The following is a 12,591-nucleotide window of genomic DNA, read 5'->3' as shown; positions in this document are numbered from 1 at the left end:
GGCTGATGAGGGCCTTTGTAATGCCCCAGTGTCTTGAATGGTGGCAGCCACCATATAAAATACTGGCTGCACTGATCATATCGATGGGGAGGACAGAAAGTGAACAGTCTGGGAGAGGACACCCGGCTGTGGAAGCCTTCACTCGGAGAACTTGGCGGACTTCAGGCAAGCACACAAAGGCCCCCTCCGGGGGACTTGTTCTGCAGAGCTGGCTGTTTAAGGGCTGTCTGTAAACCCACCAGCCTGGCACTGTGTGCTGCATGTTATATGGCCAATCCCTTGGCATGAGCCCACACACATGATCGGGCAAGACGTATCAAAGTCCAGATGTCAGACGGCACCCTGCTCGTGAATTACTCAGCAAAGGATGTTTCATCAGTGCCTTACTTACTACCTCGAAGGTAAAAGAACAGGAAAACTTACCTGAACTCTGCAACCAATAACCATTCCTCTTACCACGGGAAAAAAAAAAAGATTCTAAATCCTAGGAACACCAATCTTTCTTCAGAGGAGGAATCATAACACAGAAGCTTTCACTGAAGTCTGCTTCAAAGTCTTAGTGTTTAGTGACATCTCAATTATTAAACAAAATTTCCCCCGTCTCCATTTCCACAATTAATTAATGTTCCTGTTGGAAATATCTTTACATTTTAAATAAAATTCAAAAGTTTACTTTTATGATTATTTTATTATTGACTGTGGCAGTTAACTAATTTTACAAGATTAACTTTAGAAAAAAAACTTAGTAATTGCAACTAACATTAGGCCCACCCAGTATTCAGACAGCAAACTCTGACCAAGCAACCTTAATATTGTCGTTGTTCAGTCACTCAGTGGTGTCCGACTCTTTGCGACCCCATGAACCACAGCATGCCAGGCTTCCCTGTCCTTCACCATCTCCCGGAGTGTGCTCAAACTTATGTCCATTGAGTCAGTGATGCCATCCGGCCATCTCATCCTCTGTCGTCCCCTTCTCCTCCTGTCTTCAATCTTTCCCACCATCAGGGTCTTTTCTAATGAGTCGGCTCTTTCCATCAGGTGGCCAAAGTATTGGAGCTTCATCTTCACCATCAGTCCTTCCAATAAATATTCAGGACCGATTTCCTTTAGGATTGACTGATTTGATCTTCTTGCAGGCCGAGGGACTCTCAAGAGTCTTCTCCAGCACCACAGTTCAAAAGCATCAATTCTTCAGCACTCAGCCTTCTTTAGAGTCCAACCCTTACATCCATACATGAAACTACTAGAAACTACACAGTTCTGACTATATGGACTTTTGTTAGCAAAGTAATGTCTCTGCTTTTTAATACACTGTCTAGGTGTGAACAGTATGAAAAAGCAATCTGAATAGGGAATACAATTTTATAAATCAGGTAAGGAGTTATACTCTTATTTACTTGACTCCCCAGTTTTATTCTCAATGTTTAGGTCTAAGATCTTCCGTATCAAAAAGGCAAGTACCTATATTTTATGAAGAATCTGCAATTCTATGCCACAACAACCATCATGAAAACTTGAGCATATGTCTGTAGGTATCCTTTGTAAACTATTTTATGATCAATTTATGATTTGGCAGCTGAATCAACAGTCTGTCTCCACAGAATTAACTGGATTAAGTGAGTGGTCATCATTAGCAGCTATTTTCTTGACAAATAATGCCAATTGTTATTGTAAATATTTTTGTACAGATGGGCCTAAAAAATCAAAGCAATTTTCACAATGTAGCAAAACAGACAACTTCTGCAAATGCTAATATGAAATACTCCCAAAATACGACAGTCATCAGAAGCAGTAGGACATAGCAAAATATTCTCTAACAGAATATTTAGGATGGCATTTTACAACTTTACAACAGAAATTTACTCTTGGTGGGTGGTTAGGGCAGTGGGGAAAGGAGAGAAAGAAGAAGAAATAAGTATTATTTCTGCTAAATTTGTTTTTTCTTACTGACTGCAGCTCTAGTTAGGGGTTAAGCGTGTGGGCCCCAGAGATGAGAGTGCGTGTAATTGGCCTGAATCCTGATCCCATGTCTTTCTAGCTATGAAACATCTGCTTACCAGCCTCTGTGGATATTTACCATCTTAAAATGACTGAGTTTATAGGAGAAAAAGCAGCGGGTATCACATTTTCTTAATATTTCAACATTTTTCTGCCATAATTTTTCACATGAAAGAACCTATATCTGCATACACACTGCTTCAGGGATCACAATAATTTTCATTCTTTAAGTACTGAATTGAATTAATTTACCTTCATCATCTAATAATTACTTAAGGGGATTTTTTTTCATTTAAAAAAGTGCTCACTATCTATTATTTCATGGATATAATTACATACCATTTGATGGCTACATCAGTATAATTACTAGTTTATACAGAAGACTCCAAAAATTAAAAATCACTGGGCAAGTCAAGCAAATCTGATTCATTTTTCCATTTGTCATGAGGATGCAACTCTTACATTTTCATTTCTAAACCTAAAATAATAAAAGCATACAATTTCTCTGCATTAGATTTATATAACACCGTTCCAAATGAGAAACAGAATTTCCTCTTAGTTCATTTAGAACATCACGTGTTAGTCTGGAGTTTCTCAGATTGTGCTCTGTGGGTCAGTACCAGGTTCTTATTCAAAGACCAGTTCATTTGAGAATCCATGTAAAACAAAGTTAAACTTGTTTCTTCACTATGGGACCTTTCAGAGTTTTTAATATGCTGATACCAAGTATTGTCTTCCAGAAGAGCAGTGCTGCCCAAACTTGACTTTCTGAACATCCATCATGACTGGTGCTCCTCTGAACACTCTGGGAAACAACGTCTTCATTATCTCTTTCAAATGTCTTGTAGTTTCTTTAGGTACCATATTCTTATACACTCGAAAATTTCTCCCCTAAATTTCAGAGCACACTGCTCAGTAAACAGGAGTTTACTAGAGTGTAGCTCTAGTGATCTTTTTTTTAACTAAACAGCTTCTTCTCAAAAGTATTCTGATGTTCCAGAATTAAGAAAAGCACTGCAGGATTCCTCTTAAATTAGTGAAATTACAGGATTCAGGCAGTTGCTGTGTACCGTGTCCTAACACAACGCCTGACACAAGGCAGACACTCGACATACTGATCGACTGTTCCATTAGAGTCAGATGTGTTTTAGAAATGAGACGTCTTCAGACTGTACAGAGGCATGTCAAAACCCCACGGGTGTGCGTGACAGCGCTTCACAATCAAATGCAGTGTTTCTGGAAAACATTTATATTCATCTTAGTGTTAATAAATGAATTTTGCACCGAGCCGATGAAGAACCTTTGGGAGTTGGAAAGTACAGATAAGAGGTGGTGATCTCTTTGGGCAGCACAGTCTCACAATCACGCTTGTTTTGAAAATGCAAATTTGTCCCAATGTGACTGATATCTCATCCGCAACCAGCGGTAGATGAGCGCTTGGAAAACTGCACTCTGCTGAAATGAGGTGTGTAGGAACACACAAAAGCTCCACACACATACACCTCAAATGTCTACCACGTCCCCCAGATTGCCACCTGTGCTTTGAGATAAACCCACGCACGTGTGGTGTTGCAGCTTTCCGTCTCCCTTCCACAGCCTCACAGCAACTCACAAGGGGCAGCCCTCCAATACTCCAATCCACAAGAAAACTCTAGGTCTTTTTCAAGGTAGACTACCATATATATTACAGTATTGCTTTATTTCATGACCATTTAACATGTGTAAAACTGTGTTACCATTTTTTTTTATTAGTGCCTACCCTTTTAAACATGTCATGGATAATTTTTTGTGTTCTGCCGCTCTCCCATTTTCCAATGAGTCCCTGGTTTTCCCTTTGTGATTCAGCATAGCTCACTGATTTTTAGCCACACATATGTCACATGATAGTAGAACTCACTCTACATACTAAGGAAAACATACTGAAATAGGCTTGTACTGTACTTACTAGATCTCCACAAGGACCAACCAAAGAAAATGTAACTTCTTGGCTGCTTCTCAGGTCCTTTGTTTCTCAAAACCAATTTTTAATTTTCCCAGTTTTTCCCATTGGACTCTCAGAACCTCCTTTTACAGATTTCACAATAATTCACAAGACAAACTAAATAATATTGAGAAATGGTTACAGAGGCAGACATAATTTTTAATGTGAAGTCTCAGTGTTTGGCCACATTTCTCCCACATACTAGAAGACGTGTGGGTGGTGGTTCTTTTCACTGCCAATTTCTGTCACTTGAGTTTCACAGGGTGCTGTGAATCAATGCCCAACTCTGAGAGGGAAATACTGGTTGGGGAGCTGCCTGCTACCTTGCTCTGCAATTTAGTGCAACAGCAAACTACCTCAACAAAGGATACCTCTACCCAAGGGCTGAAGACCTTAAATTCACTTCAATTTAACACATGCTAACTACACACCCAATACCTGTAGGATCTGCATGGGGCCCAGCTGGCAGCACTAATGAGTGAAGACAGTTTAGGGACATCTGAGGCTGTATCAGTCAGGGTTTAATCAGAGAAACAGAACCAGCAGGAGGTGTTTTTACACAGGCATGCATGAGTGTGTGCATGCGTACGTGTGTGTGTGCATGTAAGATCCATTAAGAGATTAGTTGCAAAAAATTGGCTTATGCCAGGCAGGGTCTGGCTAAGCAAGTTTGAACCCACGAGGCAAGTCCTTAGGAAGGGCAGGCTCGAATCTGCTGCTGGTTCACAGGTGGAATTTCTTTTCTCAGAGAAGCCTCAGCTCTTTTTAAGGTCTTTCAATGTATAGAATCAGGCCCACCCGGATTATACTGAATAATCTCCCTTGCTTAAAGTCAACTGATTATGGACTTTAATTACATACAAAATATCTTCACAGCAACCAGCATGCTGGCTGCGACGGACCATGCAGAAGCGTGGCTGTGAGGAGCTACCCCTTGCCCAAAGTCAGGGGCAGTGACCGAGAGTGCCAGGCTGCGATGGCGCAGGAGAGGCTGAGAGGAGCTACCCCACGTCCGAGGTCAGGGACGGCTGCTAAGACAAGCTACCCCAAGTCCGAGGTCAGGGGCGGCAGCCGAGAAGAGCAACCCCACAACCAAGGTAAGGAGCAGCGGCTGCACTTTGCGGGAGCAGCAAACCCCACAAGAGGAGCAACCCCAAGTCCAAGGTAAGACAAACCCAAGTGAGACAGTAGGTGTTGCGAGAGGGCATCAAAGGGCAGGCACACTGAAACCATAATCACAGAAAACACAATCTGATCACAGTCTGATCACACGGACCACAGCCTTGTCTAACTCAGTGAAACCAAGCCATGCCGTGTGGAGCCACCCAAGATGGACGGGTCATGGTGGAGAGGTCTGACAGAATGTGGTCCACTGGAGAAGGGAATGGCAAACCACTTCAGTATTCTTGCCTTGAGAACCCCATGAACAGTATGAAAAGGCAAAATGATAGGATACTGAAAAGAGGAACTCCCCAGGTCGGTAGGTGCCCAATATGCTACTGGAGATCAGTGGAGAAATAACTCCAGAAAGAATGAAGGGATGGAGCCAAAGCAAAAACAATACCCAGCTGTGGATGTGACTGGTGATAGAAGCAAGGTCCGATGCTGTAAAGAGCAATATTGCATAGGAACCTAGAATGTTAGGTCCATGAATCAAGGCAAATTGGAAGTGATCAAACAGGAGATGGCAAGAGTAAATGTTGACATTCTAGGAATCAGCGAACTAAAATGAACTGGAATGGGAAAATTTAACTCAGATGACCATTATATCTACTACTGTGGGCAGGAATCCCTTAGAAGAAATGGAGTAGCCATCACGGTCAACAAAAGAGTTCGAAATGCAGTACTTGGATGCAATCTCAAAAATGACAGAATGATCTCTGTTCGTTTCCAAGGCAAACCATTCAATATCACAGTAATCCAAGCCTATGCCCCAACCAGTAATGCTGAGGAAGCTGAAGTTGAACGGTTCTCTGAAGACATACAAGACCTTTTAGAACTAACACCCAAAAAAGATGCCCTTTTCATTATAGGGGACTGGAATGCAAGAGTAGGAAGTCAAGAAACACCTGGAGTAACAGGCAAATTTGGCCTTGGAGTGCAGGGAGCCGGCCTGAATGTACAGGCCCCTTACGGCCCTAAGAGAGATCAAAAGGTCTCTCTTTGTCCTGCCACCCCTTCTTGTTAAAGTATAGACTGGCATTTGTCTCCTTCAGGGAAAAAACACACCGGTGACCTTTTTTTTTTTTTTTCTGGTGCTGATAAGCTCATCATGCCTGAAACCTGTTTTCCATCTAATGTTCTATTGATGAAGCCTGTTTTCTATCTAATGTTCTAATGATCTTAATCATGTTGGGCGCTAGGGTAATTAATGCTTTACTGATCTTGAGTGTGGGAATTTAAAACATCTGTAGCTCTGCACGTATGCAAAACCCTCGATCTATTCTTAGTAACTCCTGTTAGCATATATATAGGTGTGGTATTCTTCAATAAAGTTGGCGGAGTCAGACGCAAGCGGACTCCGTCCCTCTCAACCCCATCTTTCTCTTTCTGAGTCTTCTTTTTCCTAGGTACTCTGGTGATTGCGTTCTTGACCAGTTCGTTTGCCGGCAGGCTCCGGCATTGGAGTATGGAATGAAGCAGGGCAAAGGCTAATAAGAGTTTTGCCAAGAGAATGCACTGGTCATAGCAAACACCCTCTTCCAACAACACAAGAGAAGACTCTACACATGGACATCACCAGGTGGTCAACACCGAAATCAGATTGATTATATTCTTTGCAGCCAAAGATGGAGAAGCTCTATACAGTCAGCAAAAATAAGACCGGGAACTAACTGTGGTTCAGATCATGAACTCCTTATTGCCAAATACAGACTTAAATGGAAGAAAGTGGGGAAAACCACTAGACCATTCAGGTATGACCTAAATCAAATCCCTTATGATTATACAGTGGAAGTGAGAAATAGATTTAAGGGACTAGATCTGATAGAGTGCCTGATGAACTATGGACAGAAGTTCGTGACATTGTAGAGGAGACAGGGATCAAGACCATCCCCAGGGAAAAGAAATGCAAAAGGGCAAAATGGTTGTCTGAGGAGGCCTTACAAATAGCTGTGAAAGGAAGAGAAGTGAAGAGCAAAGGAGAAACTGAAAGATATTCCCATTTGAATGCAGAGTTCCAAAGAATAGCAAGGGGAGATAAGAAAGCCTTCCTCAGCAATCACTGCAAAGAAATAAGAGGAAAACAACAGAATGGGAAAGACTAGAGATCTCGTCACAAAAATTAGAGATATCAAGGGAACATTTCATGCAAAGATGGGTTCGATAAAGGACAGAACTGGTATGGACCTAACAGAAGCAGAAGATATTAAGAAGAGATGGCAAGAATACACAGAAGAACTGTACAAAAAAGATCTTCATGACCCAGATAATCACGTTGGTGTGATCACTCACCTAGAGCCAGACATCCTGGAATGTGAAGTCAAGCGGGCCTTAGGAAGCATCACTATGAACAAAGCTAGTGGAGGTGATGGAATTCCAGCTGAGCTATTTCAAATCCTGAAAGATGATGCTGTTAAAGTGCTACACTCAATATGCCAACGAATTTGGAAAACTCAGCAGTGGCCACAGGACTGGAAAAGGTCAGTTTTCATTCCAATCCCAAAGAAAGGCAATGCTAAAGAATGCTCAAACTACCACACAATTGCACTCATCTCACATGCTAGTAAAGTAATGCTCAAAATTCTCCAAGCCAGGTTTCAGCAATATGTGAACCATGAACTTCCAGATGTTCAAGCTGGTTTTAGAAAAGGCATAGGAACCAGAGATCAAGTTGCCAACATCTGCTGGATCATCAGAAAAGTTAGAGAGTTCCAAAAAAACATCTATTTCTGCTTTATTGACTATGCCAAAGCATTTGACTGTGTGGATCACAATAAACTGGAAAATTCTGAAAGAGATGGGAATACCAGACCACCTGATCTGCCTCTTGAGAAACCTGTATGCAGGTCAGGAAGCAACAGTTAGAACTGGACATGGAACAACAGACTGGTTCCAAATAGGAAAAGGAGTACGTTCACGGCTGTAATATTGCGTCACCCCTGGCTTATTAATTTATGCGATACATCATGAGAAAGCTGGGCTGGAAGAAGCACAAGGCTTGGAATCAAGACTGCCAGGAGAAATATCAATAACCCTCAAGATATGCAGATGACACCACCTTATGGCAGAAAGTGAAGAGTGAACTAAAAAAACCTCCTGATGAAAGGAAAAGAGAGAGTGAAAAATTTGGTTTAAAGCTCAACATTCTCAAAACTAAGATCATGGCATCTGGTCCCATCACTTCATGGCAAATAGATGGGGAAACAGTGTCAGACTTTATGTTTTTTGGGCTCCAAAATCACTGCAGATGGTGATTGCAGCCATGAAATTAAAAGACGCTTACTCCTTGGAAGGAAAGTTATGACCAAACCTAGATAACATATTAAAAAGCAGAGACATTAATTTGCCAACAAAGGTCCGTCTAGTCAAGGCTATAGTTTTTCCAGTGGTCATGTATGGATGTGAAAGTTGGACTGTGAAGAAAGCTGAGCGCTGAAAAATTGATGCTTTTGAACTATGGTGTTGGAGAAGACTCTTGATAGTCCCTTGGACTGCAAGGAGATCCAACCAGTCCATCCTAGAGGAGATCAGTCCTGGGTGTTCATTGGAAGGACTGATGCTGAAGCTGAAACTCCAGTACTTTGGCCACCTATGCAAACAGTTGACTCACTGGAAAAGACTCTGATGCTGGGAGGGATTGGGGGCAGGAGGAGAAGGGGACGACAGAGGATGAGATGGCTGGATGGCATCACCGACTCAATGGGCATGAGTCTGAGTAAACTCCGGGAGTTTGTGATGGACCGGGAGGCCTGGCGTGCTGCGATTCATGGGGTCGCAAAGAGTCAGACATGACTGAGCGACTGAACTGAACTGAACTGAACTGAAGTATGTTTGATTAAATAACTGGGGAGTATACCCTAGCCAAGTTGACACAGCAACAAAATGATCATCACACTCCACCCTTTGTCAACTTGGCTCTCATGCACACTCACACCACACTTGATTTCCAAATAAAGCCAATAACAAAGTCATACTTTCACCCACATGATACAACTATCCTACATACATCTGAAAACACCCATTCTGCAAAAGAAGATCAAAGTCCTTGGGCAATGCTCACACTTCTCCTGTAACTTATATACTGAGATATAAAGTGAAAAGTGAAAGTGTTAGTCACTCAGTTGTGTCTAAGTCTTCACAGCCCCATGGACTGCAGCCCGCTAAGCTCTTCTGTCTATGGAATTCTCCAGGCAAGAACACTGGGGTGGGTTGCCATTCCCTTCTCCAGGGGATCTTCCCGACCCAGGGATCGAATCTGCGTCTCCTGCATTGCAGGCAGACTCTTTACTGTCTTAGCCAACAGGGAAGGCCCACTGAGATATAAAGTTATTATTAAAACATCTTACATTCGATGATCAGGAGATAGGAAAACATATTTTGTTACTACACAGAGAAACATATTCATAACAAAATGAGGAAGAAGTACCCATAACTAGTATGGGTTGTTTCTCCAACAGTCATGTGGTGTAGCTGGTCTTCAGAGCTATCTTTTTTTTTTAATATTTATTTTTAATTGATTTATGATTGGTTTACAATACTGGTTTGATCATAGCTATCTTCTTCCACTACCCATTGCTTCTGCCCTCGGCAATGACCTCAGCTGGTTGTGGTTCTTTGCCTGGTGAGTTGATTCACACCTGAAGAACCTGGTCCATTAGCTGCCCCAAACTGGATTGTTGTAGTTTTTGATTACCCCACAGGATGTGGGAATATAATATGCCCTAAGGGATCTCCAGGAGTCCAGACATACTCTTCCTTGCCTCCATTATACAGTAGCGGCAATTTTCCCTTGATAATCAGAGTCAATCACTCCAGCCCAGACAGTAACTCTCTTCCTCGCCCATTGAATGAGAAGCAGGTCCACAGGGACCACGTGAATCCCAACAATTCACTATGTTGTCTCCTGGAATCACTGCTGTGTCTACTGGTGGAAGTATTCCTCCTACTGTAACTAAGAACTCTAGACAAGCAGAACCTGAGGTCAAGAGGACAGGAAGAAAATTTTCCTAGTGGATCACAGAAAATGAAGCCACTCCCATTTCCACCCATTGATTCCTGGACCAGTGAAGCCTGGCTATGAGAGAGACATTACTACATATTGGACACTGACATAGAACATATATCATAACTAGAAGACACTGTCCCAGCCCCACAAGGTATCACTATGTCACTGGCACTATATAACTGAGTCTTCAAAGGCCACTGCGGTATATCAAGCCGGCAGCCACAGGATGATGGGGAGCAGAGACAAGACCAGTGAATTCCACAAGCCGGGGACTCTCAAGTTCCTTGATTAAACATGATGTTGTGGGTTGCAGCCCGCCAGGCTCTTCTGTCCATGGGGATCCTCCAGGCAAGAATACTGCAGTGGGTTGCCACGCCCTCCTCCAGGGGATCTTCCCAGCCCAGGGACTGAACTCAGGTCTTCCACATTGCAGGTGGATTCTTTACCACCTAAGACACCAGAGACGCCCCAAACTACCATGATAGCAGATAAGACAGTCTGTAAGTGCATGAATGATAGTTTTGACAGAAGCACCACAGGCAAAGAAGGCAGATCTTTTTCCAGAATGTCTGTTCTAGTAAGAATAAAGTGTTGCTCTTTGCATGATGGAAGTGGGTCCTCTGTGCCTACCTATGGGTAGTGAAAGTGAAAGTCACTCAGTCATGTCTGACTCTTTGTGACCCTATGGATTATATGGTCCATGGAATTCTCCAGGCCAGAACACTGGAGTGGGTAGCCTTTCCCTTCTCCAGGGGATCTTTCCAATCCAGGGATCGAACCCATGTCTCTCACATTGCAGGTGGATTCTTTACCAGCTGAGCCACAAGGGAAGCACCTATGGGTAAAACTACTCTGATATCATTTCTGAAAACAGAAAAAAATACTGTTTTAAAAGATTTTCAAATGGAATTACATGGTCTGTGTCAGTACTCCAGACTGTCAGACAGTCCTGTCGGGCGATTCTTCTTTGATCTGAACCCCTTCCTTTGCACCAGGTTTATTTCTTTTGACTCTGTTCTGTTCTCCCTGGAGAGCACTTTGTGGGGATGAGGCGGTTCTCTGAGCATCACTGCCCTCCCGGCAGGTTTCTCATACGTAGGCTAATCCTTGGACCATAGCTCAGACAGGTAATAGATTCACTCTGGCAATGTCCTATTTCAGAGAGACAAAAAAGACACAACCACTGTGTTTTATAGAAACTTTACATTAGTTCGTGCACCAGATGCTGGCAGAATAAACGACAACCCAATCCTGAGAGTCCAAGGGAAGGTGATTTAAATTTCCTCCAGTGTCTGAGATGTATTATCTCTTTAAAAATCCCTGGGTTCACGTGATGTGGAAGTTGGAGAGAAACCTCAAAGGTGTCCTTTGTCCTTTTATGGTTGGGCATCATTTTGTAAGGTAATCTAGGTTCAGGGGTCACAAGCACCTTAGAAATGCAAATGTTTCCCATATAACTCACTGTCCACAGCCTTCCAGGAGAGTCACAGGAGCTCTACTGTGAACACAAAGGTCACTCCTGAACCAAAAATGTTATGGCTCAGATTTTAATACCTAAACACAGCCCTCTGGGCAAATGCTGCTGCTTTTTGGTTTGTTTGTTTTAGCATCACCAAGTCTAACAGTGGCTAAACCTGTGATTTTTGTGTGTGTTTACTATTTCCCAATGATAAGGAGAGATGCTCTTCATCTCAAGAGTTTATGTAAATGCGGGGAAACAAGCCCCCCAATCTTGAAGATCTGGGTTTATTTGGTCAGTGCTGCCATTTTCTAGCTTCTTGGGACCTCAGTTTCCACATCTGCAAAATGAAGTGCCTAAGCTCTATACGAAGGTCCCTCCCTGTTTTAAAACTCTAAGAATCATTTCTTTAAAATGTTAGTGAACTGCAGGGGCTTCCCTGGTGGTCCAGTGGTTAAGACTCTGCCTTTCAATGCAAGGGACACCAGTTCGATCCCTGGTCTGGGAAGATACTACATGCTGCAGAGCAACTAAGCCCATGTGCCATGACTGCTGAGCCCATGCTTTAGAGCCTGCACTTGGCAACAAAAGCTACCACAGTGAGAAGCCCAGGCACCACAACAAAGAGCAGCCCCCACACAAGCTAGAGAAAGCCCGCGTGTCGCAGTGAAGACCCAGCACAGCTGAAAATAAATAAATAAATCTTTTTTTTTTTTTAAATGCTGGTGAAGTTAGAATATATTCTGGCTCATAAAACCTCAAACTCTTTTCATAAGTTATCTGTTATATTCATTATATTTTCTCCATTCCTGGTTTGTCTCCTAATTACACTGGTTTTGTTACCATCATACTTATTTTGCAAAATTAAGGACCTGTAGGGTTTGGAAGAAGCAATAACATAGTCTGCAAGTCGGCAAAGAGAGCCAAGTCACTCCATTTCTTTGTGTCAGAATCCAGGTTCCCAGTCCTAGGAATGCCAATGCTGAT

At 42.7% G+C, this 12,591-nt stretch overlaps 1 protein-coding gene across 3 annotated transcripts in view; it reads right to left on the bottom strand.

Annotated features, from left to right (window-relative positions):
• CRACD (capping protein inhibiting regulator of actin dynamics) overlaps positions 1 to 12,591 on the bottom strand; it is a 292,820-nt gene that overhangs the window by 57,253 nt on the left and 222,976 nt on the right. The window lies entirely within an intron of this gene.

Source organism: Cervus canadensis, chromosome 26 (genome assembly GCF_019320065.1).
Source record: "Cervus canadensis isolate Bull #8, Minnesota chromosome 26, ASM1932006v1, whole genome shotgun sequence".
NCBI lineage: Eukaryota > Metazoa > Chordata > Mammalia > Artiodactyla > Cervidae > Cervus > Cervus canadensis.
This window is presented reverse-complemented; position numbering and strand designations above follow the sequence as displayed.